Genomic DNA, 14,567 nt, shown 5'->3' with positions numbered 1-14,567 from the left:
TAAGATCATTTTGAGGCTTACTAGTGAACATGTAAGGCCATAAATGTGCCCACTAGTTCACTAGTAAGATCATTTTGAGGCTTACTAGTTGACATGCAAGCCGCAAAACGCGCACTAGTTCACTAGTAAGATCATTTTGACCCTTACTCGTGAACATGTAAGCCACAAAACGCCCACTAGTTCACTAGTAAGATCATTTTGAGGCTTACTAGTGAACATTTAAGGCCATAAATGTGCCCACTAGTTCACTAGTAAGGTCATTTTGACGCTTACTAGTTAACATGTAAGCCACAAAACGCCCACTAGTTCACTAGTAAGATCATTTTGAGGCTTACTAGTTGACATGCAAGCCGCAAAACGCCCACTAGTTCACTAGTAAGATCATTTTGACGCTTACTAGTGAACATGTAAGGCCATAAAGGGTTCCCACTAGTTCACTAGTAAGATCATTTTGAGGCTTACTCGTTGACATGTAAGCCACAAAACGCTCACTAATTCACTCGTAAGGTCATTTTGACGCTTACTAGTGAACATGTAAGCCACAAAACGCCCACTAGTTTATTAGTAAGATCATTTTGAGGCTTACTTGTTGACATGTAAGCCGCAAAACGGCCACTAGTTCACTAGTAAGATCATTTTGACGCTTACTCGTGAACATGTAAGCCACAAAACGCCCACTAGTTCACTGGTAAGATCATTTTGAGGCTTACTGGTGAACATGTAAGGCCATAAATGTGCCCACTAGTTCACTGGTAAGATCATTTTGATGCTTACTAGTTGACATGTAAGCCACAAAATGCCCACTAGTTGACTAGTAAGATCATTTTGAGGCTTACTTGTTGACATGTAAGCCGCAAAACGCCCACTAGTTCACTAGTAAGATCATTTTGACGCTTACTAGTGAACATGTAAGGCCATAAATGTGCCCATTAGTTCACTAGTAAGATCATTTTGAGGCTTACTAGTTGACATGTAAGCCACAAAATGCCCACTAGTTCTCTAGTAAGATCATTTTGAGGCTTACTAGTGAAGATGTAAGCCACAAAACGCCCACTTGTTCACTAGTAAGATCATTTTGACGCTTACTAGTGAACATGTAAGGCCATAAATGTGCCCACTAGTTCACTAGTAAGATCATTTTGACTCTTAATAGTGAACATGTAAGTCCATAAATGTGCCCACTAGTTCACTAGTAAGATCATTTTGAGGCTTACTAGTTGACATATAAGCCGCAATACGCCCCTTAGCTCACTCGTAAGATCATTTTGAGGCTTGCTAGTTGACATGTAAGCCGCAAAACGCTCACTAGTTCACTAGTAAGGTCATTTTGACGCTTACTCGTGAACATGTAAGCCACAAATTGTCACTAGTTCACTAGTAAGGTCATTTTGACGCTTACTAGTTAACATGTAAGCCGCAAAACGCCCACTAGTTCACTAGTAAGATCATTTTGAGGCTTACTTGTTGACATGTAAGCCGCAAAACACCCACTAGTTCACTCGTAAGATCATTTTGAGGCTTATTAGTTGACATGCAAGCCGCAAAACGCCCACTAGTTCACTAGTAAGATCATTTTGAGGCTTACTCGTTGACATGTAAGCCACAAAACGCTCACTAATTCACTAGTAAGGTCATTTTGGCGCTTACTAGTGAACATGTAAGCCACAAAACGCCCACTAGTTCATTAGTAAGATCAATTTGAGGCTTACTTATTGACATGTAAGCCGCAAAACGGCCAGTAGTTCACTAGTAAGATCATTTTGACGCTTACTCGTGAACATGTAAACCACAAAACGCCCACTAGTTCACTGGTAAGATCATTTTGAGGCTTACTGGTGAACATGTAAGGCCATAAATGTGCCCACTAGTTCACTGGTAAGATTATTTTGAGGCTTACTAGTTGACATGTAAGCCACAAAATCCCCACTAGTTCACTAGTAAGATCATTTTGAGGCTTACTAGTTGATATATAAGCCGCAAAACCCCCACTAGTTCACTGGTAAGATCATTTTGAGGCTTACTAGTGAACATGTAAGGCCATAAATGTGCCGACTAGTTCACTAGTAAGATCATTTTGAGGCTTACTTGTTGACATGTAAGCCGCAAAACACCCACTAGTTCACTCGTAAGATCATTTTGAGGCTTATTAGTTGACATGCAAGCCGCAAAACGCCCACTAGTTCACTAGTAAGATCATTTTGAGGCTTACTCGTTGACATGTAAGCCACAAAACGCTCACTAATTCACTAGTAAGGTCATTTTGGCGCTTACTAGTGAACATGTAAGCCACAAAACGCCCACTAGTTCATTAGTAAGATCAATTTGAGGCTTACTTATTGACATGTAAGCCGCAAAACGGCCAGTAGTTCACTAGTAAGATCATTTTGACGCTTACTCGTGAACATGTAAACCACAAAACGCCCACTAGTTCACTGGTAAGATCATTTTGAGGCTTACTGGTGAACATGTAAGGCCATAAATGTGCCCACTAGTTCACTGGTAAGATTATTTTGAGGCTTACTAGTTGACATGTAAGCCACAAAATCCCCACTAGTTCACTAGTAAGATCATTTTGAGGCTTACTAGTTGATATATAAGCCGCAAAACCCCCACTAGTTCACTGGTAAGATCATTTTGAGGCTTACTAGTGAACATGTAAGGCCATAAATGTGCCGACTAGTTCACTAGTAAGATCATTTTGAGGCTAACTAGTTGACATGTAAGCCACAAAACGCCCACTAGTTCACTAGTAAGATCATTTTGAGGCTTACTAGTGAACATGTAAGCCACAAAACGCCCACTAGTTCACTAGTAAGATCATTTTGACGCTTACTAGTGAACATGTAAGCCACAAAACGCTCACTAGTTCACAAGTAAGGTCATTGTGACGCTTACTAGTAAACATGTCAGCCACAAAAGAAGCCACTAGTTCACTAGTAAGATCATTTTGAGGCTTACTAGTTGATATATAAGCCGCAAAACCCCCACTAGTTCACTGGTAAGATCATTTTGAGGCTTACTAGTGAACATTTAAGGCCATAAATGTGCCCACTACTTCACTAGTAAGATCATTTTGAGGCTTACTAGTTGACATGTAAGCCACAAAATGCCCACTAGTTCACTAGTAAGATCATTTTGAGGCTTGCTAGTTGACATGTAAGCCGCAAAACGCCCACTAGTTCACTGGTAATATCATTTTGAGGCCTACTAGTGAACATGTAAGGCCATAAATGTGCCCACTAGTTCACTAGTAAGATCATTTTGAGGCTTGCTATTTGACATGTAAGCCACAAAACGCCCACTAGTTCACTAGTAAGATCATTGTGAGGCTTGCTAGTGAACATGTAAGCCACAAAACGCTCACTACTTCACAAGTAAGGTCATTGTGACGCTTACTAGTGAAAATGTAAGCCACAAAAGAACCCACTAGTTCACTATTAAGATCATTTTGAGTCTTACTAGTTGACATGTAAGCCGCAAAACGCCCACTAGCTCACTCGTAAGATCATTTTGAGGCTTACTAGTTGACATGTAAGCCGCAAAACGCCCACTAGTTCACGATGAAGATCATTTTCACGCTTACTAGTGAACATGTAAGGCCATAAACGTGCCCACTAGTTCACTAGTAAGATCATTTTGACGCTTACTAGTGAACATGTAAGGCCATAAATGAGCCCATTCGTTCACTAGTAAGATAATTTTGAGGCTTACTAGTTGACATGTAAGCCACAAAATGCCCACTAGTTCTCTAGTAAGATCATTTTGACGCTTACTAGTGAACATGTAAGGCCATAAATGTGCCCACTAGTTCACTAGTAAGATCATTTTGACTCTTAATAGTGAACATGTAAGGCCATAAATGTGCCCACTAGTTCACTAGTAAGATCATTTTGAGGCTTACTCGTTGACATGTAAGCCACAAAACGCTCACTAATTCACTAGTAAGGTCATTTTGACGCTTACTAGTGAACATGTAAGCCACAAAACGCCCAATAGTTCACTAGTAAGATCATTTTGACGCTTACTAGTGAACATGTAAGCCACAAAACGCTCACTAGTTCACTAGTAAGGTCATTTTGACGCTTACTCGTGAACATGTAAGCCACAAATTGTCACTAGTTCACTAGTAAGGTCATTTTGACGCTTACTAGTTAACATGTAAGCCACAAAACGCCCACTAGTTCACTAGTAAGATCATTTTGAGGCTTACTAGTGAACATGTAAGCCACAAAACGGCCACTAGTTCACTAGTAAAATCATTTTGACACTTACCCGTGAACATGTAAGCCACAGAACGCCCACTAGTTCACTAGTAAGATCATTTTGAGGCTTACTAGTGAACATTTAAGGCCATAAATGTGCCCATTAGTTCACTAGTAAGATCATTTTGACGCCTACTAGTGAACATGTAAGCCACAAAAGACTCACTAGTTCACTAGTAAGGTCATTTTGACACTTACTAGTGAACATGTAAGCCACAAAACGCTCACTAGTTCACTAGTAAGATCATTTTGAGGCTTACTAGTGAACATGTAAGCCGCAAAACGCCCACTAGTTCACTCGTAAGATCATTTTGAGGCTTACTAGTTGACATGCAAGCCGCAAAACGCCCACTAGTTCACTAGTAAGATCATTTTGACCCTTACTCGTGAACATGTAAGCCACAAAACTCCCACTAGTTCACTAGTAAGATCATTTTGAGGCTTACTAGTGAACAGTTAAGGCCATAAATGTGCCCACTAGTTCACTAGTAAGATCATTTTGAAGCTTACTAGTTGACATGTAAGCCACAAAATGCCCACTAGTTCACTAGTAAGATCATTTTGAGGCTTACTAGTTTACATGTAAGCCGCAAAACGCCCACTAGTTCACTGGTAAGATCATTTTGAGGCTTACTAGTGAACATGTAAGGCCATAAATGTGCCCACTAGTTCACTAGTAAGATCATTTTGAGGCTTACTAGTTGACATGCAAGCCGCAAAACGCCTACTAGTTCACTAGTAAGATCATTTTGACCCTTACTCGTGAACATGTAAGCCACAAAACGCCCACTAGTTCACTAGTAAGATCATTTTGAGGCTTACTAGTGAACATTTAAGGCCATAAATGTGCCCACTAGTTCACTAGTAAGGTCATTTTGACGCTTACTAGTTAACATGTAAGCCACAAAACGCCCACTAGTTCACTAGTAAGATCATTTTGAGGCTTACTAGTTGACATGCAAGCCGCAAAACGCCCACTAGTTCACTAGTAAGATCATTTTGACGCTTACTAGTGAACATGTAAGGCCATAAAGGGTTCCCACTAGTTCACTAGTAAGATCATTTTGAGGCTTACTCGTTGACATGTAAGCCACAAAACGCTCACTAATTCACTCGTAAGGTCATTTTGACGCTTACTAGTGAACATGTAAGCCACAAAACGCCCACTAGTTTATTAGTAAGATCATTTTGAGGCTTACTTGTTGACATGTAAGCCGCAAAACGGCCACTAGTTCACTAGTAAGATCATTTTGACGCTTACTCGTGAACATGTAAGCCACAAAACGCCCACTAGTTCACTGGTAAGATCATTTTGAGGCTTACTGGTGAACATGTAAGGCCATAAATGTGCCCACTAGTTCACTGGTAAGATCATTTTGATGCTTACTAGTTTACATGTAAGCCGCAAAACGCCCACTAGTTCACTGGTAAGATCATTTTGAGGCTTACTAGTGAACATGTAAGGCCATAAATGTGCCCACTAGTTCACTAGTAAGATCATTTTGAGGCTTACTAGTTGACATGCAAGCCGCAAAACGCCCACTAGTTCACTAGTAAGATCATTTTGACCCTTACTCGTGAACATGTAAGCCACAAAACGCCCACTAGTTCACTAGTAAGATCATTTTGAGGCTTACTAGTGAACATTTAAGGCCATAAATGTGCCCACTAGTTCACTAGTAAGGTCATTTTGACGCTTACTAGTTAACATGTAAGCCACAAAACGCCCACTAGTTCACTAGTAAGATCATTTTGAGGCTTACTAGTTGACATGCAAGCCGCAAAACGCCCACTAGTTCACTAGTAAGATCATTTTGACGCTTAGTAGTGAACATGTAAGGCCATAAAGGGTTCCCACTAGTTCACTAGTAAGATCATTTTGAGGCTTACTCGTTGACATGTAAGCCACAAAACGCTCACTAATTCACACGTAAGGTCATTTTGACGCTTACTAGTGAACATGTAAGCCACAAAACGCCCACTAGTTTATTAGTAAGATCATTTTGAGGCTTACTTGTTGACATATAAGCCGCAAAACGGCCACTAGTTCACTAGTAAGATCATTTTTACGCTTACTCGTGAACATGTAAGCCACAAAACGCCCACTAGTTCACTGGTAAGATCATTTTGAGGCTTACTGGTGAACATGTAAGGCCATAAATGTGCCCACTAGTTCACTGGTAAGATCATTTTGATGCTTACTAGTTGACATGTAAGCCGCAAAACGCCCACTAGTTCACTAGTAAGATCATTTTGACGCTTACTAGTGAACATGTAAGGCCATAAATGTGCCCATTAGTTCACTAGTAAGATCATTTTGAGGCTTACTAGTTGACATGTAAGCCACAAAATGCCCACTAGTTCTCTAGTAAGATCATTTTGAGGCTTACTAGTGAAGATGTAAGCCACAAAACGCCCACTTGTTCACTAGTAAGATCATTTTGACGCTTACTAGTGAACATGTAAGGCCATAAATGTGCCCACTAGTTCACTAGTAAGATCATTTTGACTCTTAATAGTGAACATGTAAGTCCATAAATGTGCCCACTAGTTCACTAGTAAGATCATTTTGAGGCTTACTAGTTGACATATAAGCCGCAATACGCCCCTTAGCTCACTCGTAAGATCATTTTGAGGCTTGCTAGTTGACATGTAAGCCGCAAAACGCTCACTAGTTCACTAGTAAGGTCATTTTGACGCTTACTCGTAAACATGTAAGCCACAAATTGTCACTAGTTCACTAGTAAGGTCATTTTGACGCTTACTAGTTCACATGTAAGCCGCAAAACGCCCACTAGTTCACTAGTAAGATCATTTTGAGGCTTACTTGTTGACATGTAAGCCGCAAAACACCCACTAGTTCACTCGTAAGATCATTTTGAGGCTTATTAGTTGACATGCAAGCCGCAAAACGCCCACTAGTTCACTAGTAAGATCATTTTGAGGCTTACTCGTTGACATGTAAGCCACAAAACGCTCACTAATTCACTAGTAAGGTCATTTTGGCGCTTACTAGTGAACATGTAAGCCACAAAACGCCCACTAGTTCATTAGTAAGATCAATTTGAGGCTTACTTATTGACATGTAAGCCGCAAAACGGCCAGTAGTTCACTAGTAAGATCATTTTGACGCTTACTCGTGAACATGTAAACCACAAAACGCCCACTAGTTCACTGGTAAGATCATTTTGAGGCTTACTGGTGAACATGTAAGGCCATAAATGTGCACACTAGTTCACTGGTAAGATTATTTTGAGGCTTACTAGTTGACATGTAAGCCACAAAATCCCCACTAGTTCACTAGTAAGATCATTTTGAGGCTTACTAGTTGATATATAAGCCACAAAACCCCCACTAGTTCACTGGTAAGATCATTTTGAGGCTTACTAGTGAACATGTAAGGCCATAAATGTGCCGACTAGTTCACTAGTAAGATCATTTTGAGGCTTACTTGTTGACATGTAAGCCTCAAAACACCCACTAGTTCACTAGTAAGATCATTTTGAGGCTTACTCGTTGACATGTAAGCCACAAAACGCTCACTAATTCACTAGTAAGGTCATTTTGGCGCTTACTAGTGAACATGTAAGCCACAAAACGCCCACTAGTTCATTAGTAAGATCAATTTGAGGCTTACTTATTGACATGTAAGCCGCAAAACGGCCAGTAGTTCACTAGTAAGATCATTTTGACGCTTACTCGTGAACATGTAAACCACAAAACGCCCACTAGTTCACTGGTAAGATCATTTTGAGGCTTACTGGTGAACATGTAAGGCCATAAATGTGCCCACTAGTTCACTGGAAAGATTATTTTGAGGCTTACTAGTTGACATGTAAGCCACAAAATCCCCACTAGTTCACTAGTAAGATCATTTTGAGGCTTACTAGTTGATATATAAGCCGCAAAACCCCCACTAGTTCACTGGTAAGATCATTTTGAGGCTTACTAGTGAACATGTAAGGCCATAAATGTGCCGACTATTTCACTAGTAAGATCATTTTGAGGCTAACTAGTTGACATGTAAGCCACAAAACGCACACTAGTTCACTAGTATGATCATTTTGAGGCTTACTAGTGAACATGTAAGCCACAAAACGCCCACTAGTTCACTAGTAAGATCATTTTGACGCTTACTAGTGAACATGTAAGCCACAAAACGCTCACTAGTTCACAAGTAAGGTCATTGTGACGCTTACTAGTAAACATGTCAGCCACAAAAGAAGCCACTAGTTCACTAGTAAGATCATTTTGAGGCTTACTAGTTGTCATGTAAGCCACAAAACGCCCCTTAGCTCACTCGTAAGATCATTTTGAGGCTTACTAGTGAACATGTAAGCCACAAAACGCTCACTAGTTCACTAGTAAGGTCATTTTGACGCTTACTCGTGAACATGTAAGGCCATAAATGTGCCCATTAGTTCACTAGTAAGATCATTTTGATGCCTACTAGTGAACATGTAAGCCACAAAACGCTCACTAGTTCACTAGTAAGATCATTTTGAGGCTTACTAGTGAACATGTAAGCCACAAAACGGCCACTAGTTCACTAGTAAAATCATTTTGACGCTTACCCGTGAACATGTAAGCCACAGAACGCCCACTAGTTCACTAGTAAGATCATTTTGAGGCTTACTAGTGAACATGTAAGGCCATAAATGTGCCCATTAGTTCACTAGTAAGATCATTTTGATGCCTACTAGTGAACATGTAAGCCACAAAACGCTCACTAGTTCACTAGTAAGATCATTTTGAGGCTTACTAGTGAACATGTAAGGCCATAAATGTGCCCACTAGTTCACTAGTAAGGTCATTTTGAGGCTTAGTAGTTGACATGTAAACCGCAAAACTCCCACTAGTTCACTAGTAAGATCATTTTGAGGCTTACTTGTTGACATGTAAGCCGCAAAACGCCCACTAGTTCACTCGTAAGATCATTTTGACCCTTACTCGTGAACATGTAAGCCACAAAACGCCCACTAGTTCACTAGTAAGATCATTTTGAGGCTTACTAGTTGACATGTAAGCCACAAAATGCCCACTAGTTCACTAGTAAGATCATTTTGAGGCTTACTAGTTGACATGCAAGCCGCAAAACTCCCACTAGTTCACTAGTAAGATCATTTTGACCCTTACTCGTGAACATGTAAGCCACAAAACGCCCACTAGTTCACTAGTAAGATCATTTTGAGGCTTACTAGTGAACATTTAAGGCCATAAATGTGCCCACTAGTTCACTAGTAAGGTCATTTTGACGCTTACTAGTTAACATGTAAGCCACAAAACGCCCACTAGTTCACTAGTAAGATCATTTTGAGGCTTACTTGTTGACATGTAAGCCGCAAAACACCCACTAGTTCACTCGTAAGATCTTTTTGAGGCTTACTAGTTGACATGCAAGCCGCAAAACGCCCACTAGTTCAATAGTAAGATCATTTTGAGGCTTACTAGTTGATATATAAGCCGCAAAACCCCCACTAGTTCACTGGTAAGATCATTTTGAGGCTTACTAGTGAACATGTAAGGCCATAAATGTGCCGACTAGTTCACTAGTAAGATCATTTTGAGGCTAAATAGTTGACATGTAAGCCACAAAACGCCCACTAGTTCACTAGTAAGATCATTTTGAGGCTTAGTAGTGAACATGTCAGCCACAAAAGAACCCACTAGTTCACTAGTAAGATCATTTTGAGGCTTACTAGTTGTCATGTAAGCCACAAAACGCCCCTTAGCTCACTCGTAAGATAATTTTGAGCCTTACTCGTGAACATGTAAGCCACAAAACGCCCACTAGTTCACTAGTAAGATCATTTTGAGGCTTACTAGTTGACATGTAAGCCACAAAATGCCCACTAGTTCACTAGTAAGATCATTTTGAGGCTTACTTGTTGACATGTAAGCCGCAAAACGCCCACTAGTTCACTAGTAAGATCATTTTGACGCTTACTCGTGAACATGTAAGCCACAAAACGCCCATTAGTTCACTGGTAAGATCATTTTGAGGCTTACTGGTGAACATGTAAGGCCATAAATGTGCCCACTAGTTCACTGGTAAGATCATTTTGATGCTTACTAGTTGACATGTAAGCCGCAAAACGCCCACTAGTTCACTGGTAAGATCATTTTGAGGCTTACTAGTGAACATGTAAGGCCATAAATGTGCCCACTAGTTCACTAGTAAGATCATTTTGAGGCTTACTAGTTGACATGCAAGCCGCAAAACGCGCACTAGTTCACTAGTAAGATCATTTTGACCCTTACTCGTGAACATGTAAGCCACAAAACGCCCACTAGTTCACTAGTAAGATCATTTTGAGGCTTACTAGTGAACATTTAAGGCCATAAATGTGCCCACTAGTTCACTAGTAAGGTCATTTTGACGCTTACTAGTTAACATGTAAGCCACAAAACGCCCACTAGTTCACTAGTAAGATCATTTTGAGGCTTACTAGTTGACATGCAAGCCGCAAAACGCCCACTAGTTCACTAGTAAGATCATTTTGACGCTTACTAGTGAACATGTAAGGCCATAAAGGGTTCCCACTAGTTCACTAGTAAGATCATTTTGAGGCTTACTCGTTGACATGTAAGCCACAAAACGCTCACTAATTCACTCGTAAGGTCATTTTGACGCTTACTAGTGAACATGTAAGCCACAAAACGCCCACTAGTTTATTAGTAAGATCATTTTGAGGCTTACTTGTTGACATGTAAGCCGCAAAACGGCCACTAGTTCACTAGTAAGATCATTTTGACGCTTACTCGTGAACATGTAAGCCACAAAACGCCCACTAGTTCACTGGTAAGATCATTTTGAGGCTTACTGGTGAACATGTAAGGCCATAAATGTGCCCACTAGTTCACTGGTAAGATCATTTTGATGCTTACTAGTTGACATGTAAGCCACAAAATGCCCACTAGTTGACTAGTAAGATCATTTTGAGGCTTACTAGTTGACATGTAAGCCGCAAAACGCCCACTAGTTCACTAGTAAGATCATTTTGACGCTTACTAGTGAACATGTAAGGCCATAAATGTGCCCATTAGTTCACTAGTAAGATCATTTTGAGGCTTACTAGTTGACATGTAAGCCACAAAATGCCCACTAGTTCTCTAGTAAGATCATTTTGAGGCTTACTAGTGAAGATGTAAGCCACAAAACGCCCACTTGTTCACTAGTAAGATCATTTTGACGCTTACTAGTGAACATGTAAGGCCATAAATGTGCCCACTAGTTCACTAGTAAGATCATTTTGACTCTTAATAGTGAACATGTAAGTCCATAAATGTGCCCACTAGTTCACTAGTAAGATCATTTTGAGGCTTACAAGTTGACATATAAGCCGCAATACGCCCCTTAGCTCACTCGTAAGATCATTTTGAGGCTTGCTAGTTGACATGTAAGCCGCAAAACGCTCACTAGTTCACTAGTAAGGTCATTTTGACGCTTACTCGTGAACATGTAAGCCACAAATTGTCACTAGTTCACTAGTAAGGTCATTTTGACGCTTACTAGTTAACATGTAAGCCGCAAAACGCCCACTAGTTCACTAGTAAGATCATTTTGAGGCTTACTTGTTGACATGTAAGCCGCAAAACACCCACTAGTTCACTCGTAAGATCATTTTGAGGCTTATTAGTTGACATGCAAGCCGCAAAACGCCCACTAGTTCACTAGTAAGATCATTTTGAGGCTTACTAGTTGATATATAAGCCGCAAAACCCCCACTAGTTCACTGGTAAGATCATTTTGAGGCTTACTAGTGAACATGTAAGGCCATAAATGTGCCGACTAGTTCACTAGTAAGATCATTTTGAGGCTTACTTGTTGACATGTAAGCCGCAAAACACCCACTAGTTCACTCGTAAGATCATTTTGAGGCTTATTAGTTGACATGCAAGCCGCAAAACGCCCACTAGTTCACTAGTAAGATCATTTTGAGGCTTACTCGTTGACATGTAAGCCACAAAACGCTCACTAATTCACTAGTAAGGTCATTTTGGCGCTTACTAGTGAACATGTAAGCCACAAAACGCCCACTAGTTCATTAGTAAGATCAATTTGAGGCTTACTTATTGACATGTAAGCCGCAAAACGGCCAGTAGTTCACTAGTAAGATCATTTTGACGCTTACTCGTGAACATGTAAACCACAAAACGCCCACTAGTTCACTGATAAGATCATTTTGAGGCTTACTGGTGAACATGTAAGGCCATAAATGTGCCCACTAGTTCACTGGTAAGATTATTTTGAGGCTTACTAGTTGACATGTAAGCCACAAAATCCCCACTAGTTCACTAGTAAGATCATTTTGAGGCTTACTAGTTGATATATAAGCCGCAAAACCCCCACTAGTTCACTGGTAAGATCATTTTGAGGCTTACTAGTTGACATGTAAGCCACAAAATGCCCACTAGTTCACTAGTAAGATCATTTTGAGGCTTACTAGTGAACATGTAAGCCACAAAACGCCCACTAGTTCACTAGTAAGATCATTTTGACGCTTACTAGTGAACATGTAAGCCACAAAACGCTCACTAGTTCACAAGTAAGGTCATTGTGACGCTTACTAGTAAACATGTCAGCCACAAAAGAAGCCACTAGTTCACTAGTAAGATCATTTTGAGGCTTACTAGTTGATATATAAGCCGCAAAACCCCCACTAGTTCACTGGTAAGATCATTTTGAGGCTTACTAGTGAACATTTAAGGCCATAAATGTGCCCACTAGTTCACTAGTAAGATCATTTTGAGGCTTACTAGTTGACATGTAAGCCACAAAATGCCCACTAGTTCACTAGTAAGATCATTTTGAGGCTTGCTAGTTGACATGTAAGCCGCAAAACGCCCACTAGTTCACTGGTAATATCATTTTGAGGCCTACTAGTGAACATGTAAGGCCATAAATGTGCCCACTAGTTCACTAGTAAGATCATTTTGAGGCTTGCTATTTGACATGTAAGCCACAAAACGCCCACTAGTTCACTAGTAAGATCATTGTGAGGCTTGCTAGTGAACATGTAAGCCACAAAACGCTCACTACTTCACAAGTAAGGTCATTGTGACGCTTACTAGTGAAAATGTAAGCCACAAAAGAACCCACTAGTTCACTATTAAGATCATTTTGAGGCTTACTAGTTGACATGTAAGCCGCAAAACGCCCACTAGCTCACTCGTAAGATCATTTTGAGGCTTACTAGTTGACATGTAAGCCGCAAAACGCCCACTAGTTCACGATGAAGATCATTTTCACGCTTACTAGTGAACATGTAAGGCCATAAACGTGCCCACTAGTTCACTAGTAAGATCATTTTGACGCTTACTAGTGAACATGTAAGGCCAAAAATGAGCCCATTAGTTCACTAGTAAGATAATTTTGAGGCTTACTAGTTGACATGTAAGCCACAAAATGCCCACTAGTTCTCTAGTAAGATCATTTTGAGGCTTACTAGTGAAGATGTAAGCCACAAAACGCCCACTTGTTCACTAGTAAGATCATTTTGACGCTTACTAGTGAACATGTAAGGCCATAAATGTGCCCACTAGTTCACTAGTAAGATCATTTTGACTCTTAATAGTGAACATGTAAGGCCATAAATGTGCCCACTAGTTCACTAGTAAGATCATTTTGAGGCTTACTCGTTGACATGTAAGCCACAAAACGCTCACTAATTCACTAGTAAGGTCATTTTGACGCTTACTAGTGAACATGTAAGCCACAAAACGCCCACTAGTTCATTAGTAAGATCATTTTGAGGCTTACTTATTGACATGTAAGCCGCAAAACGGCCAGTAGTTCACTAGTAAGATCATTTTGACGCTTACTCGTGAACATGTAAACCACAAAACGCCCACTAGTTCACTGGTAAGATCATTTTGAGGCTTACTGGTGAACATGTAAGGCCATAAATGTGCCCACTAGTTCACTGGTAAGATTATTTTGAGGCTTACTAGTTGACATGTAAGCCACAAAATCCCCACTAGTTCACTAGTAAGATCATTTTGAGGCTTACTAGTTGATATATAAGCCGCAAAACCCCCACTAGTTCACTGGTAAGATCATTTTGAGGCTTACTAGTGAACATGTAAGGCCATAAATGTGCCGACTAGTTCACTAGTAAGATCATTTTGAGGCTAAATAGTTGACATGTAAGCCGCAAAACGCCCACTAGTTCACTAGTAAGATCATTTTGAGGCTTAGTAGTGAACATGTCAGCCACAAAAGAACCCACTAGTTCACTAGTAAGATCATTTTGAGGCTTACTAGTTGTCATGTAAGCCACAAAACGCCCCTTAGCTCACTCG

This window comes from Hippocampus zosterae, chromosome 5 (genome assembly GCF_025434085.1).
Source record: "Hippocampus zosterae strain Florida chromosome 5, ASM2543408v3, whole genome shotgun sequence".
In the NCBI taxonomy this organism is placed as follows: domain Eukaryota; kingdom Metazoa; phylum Chordata; class Actinopteri; order Syngnathiformes; family Syngnathidae; genus Hippocampus; species Hippocampus zosterae.
Note: the sequence above shows the minus strand (reverse complement) of the source record.